Source organism: Sturnus vulgaris, chromosome 1 (assembly GCF_052056855.1).
Source record: "Sturnus vulgaris isolate bStuVul1 chromosome 1, bStuVul1.hap1, whole genome shotgun sequence".
NCBI classification, from domain to species: domain Eukaryota; kingdom Metazoa; phylum Chordata; class Aves; order Passeriformes; family Sturnidae; genus Sturnus; species Sturnus vulgaris.
In genome coordinates, this window is record NC_142243.1 from 6,765,328 (window position 1) to 6,766,538 (window position 1,211).

The following is a 1,211-nucleotide window of genomic DNA, read 5'->3' on the forward strand; positions in this document are numbered from 1 at the left end:
TGTTTGTGGTAGTCCTGATTTACTCCCTCACTTCATCTCATCGGGTTGACTTTGCATTTGTATGTCAGTCTATGTGGCATCACATACATTGGATGTAAAGGGAGCTCTGGAGATTTCTGGTCCAGAAATTCTGCACTCTTGTTTAGTGCAGGGCTCACTTCAAAATCCTCTCTGTTTGCTCAGGGCCAGTCAGGCTTCTGTGAATGGAGGCTCCTGAACACCTGGGCAGGCTGTTCCAGGGCTTAACTCTTCTGTTATGGGTACATGTTCTTGTGTTATGGACAGAGCTTTTATTCTTCTATGGTTTAAATCTAGCAGAGTAGGAAATCTTGCTTGCCCAGTCCTTGCTGATATTTATCCTAACTCTATCATCAGAGGTTTTGTACAGTTTGTGTAGCCCAGTAAGAATTTTATAAGGCAAATCAGTTTGATTTTAGCTTGCATGGATGGATTGAGACCAAGCAATTATTTCTTCAGCATAAATTAGAAATTAAACAAAATGAGACTGCTGGACTCAATCCTGCTTTTCAATGCTTTTCAACTTCAAGCTCAGTACTCAGAGGAAAAACATTGAGGCATAATTTGCTCAATCCTCTCACTAAGAAAGAAATGGATATTCTATTACAATGTTTACTGTTTCAGCTTGTTCCAGTATCACATCAGCTTATCTGTGTTTAAATCTACATTTCAAGTTTGTCAGTGCACTGCTGCTAATTTAGGATTTTGGCCTGTACAGCAGAATCCAGAGCCATAAGCACAGCGTGGCTGCAGGCAGGCTTCAGAGGAAGACTCAACACATTTGATGCACTGAGAAAGTGGTTGCTGAGGCACCAGCACACTCACATGGTGCTACAAAATAGGGAATGCTGGGCAAGTAGTGTGAGAAGTTACATGTGACTTGCAGGCATTAAGGCATCTTGACATTTGTAGGAGGCGAGTAATTTTTGATTAAAATTTCTGACACAAGGCATGGGCACCCATTTTGTCTTGAGGGGGAAAAAATAAAAAGCTTTCAGAAAGTGAGCAAGACTTGCATTGAAAACAAACCAGGAAATGTGCTCCTGCTTGCTCTTCCTGAAAAAATATAGACAGTAGAAATGTTTAGGATGTTTGAATGATCTGAAGCTGAATTTTCCTGTTCTTCAAATTTTTGGAAGGCTGAACTACCTGCCACACTATAGACCCTCTTGAGTCTAAAACAGTCATTGGAC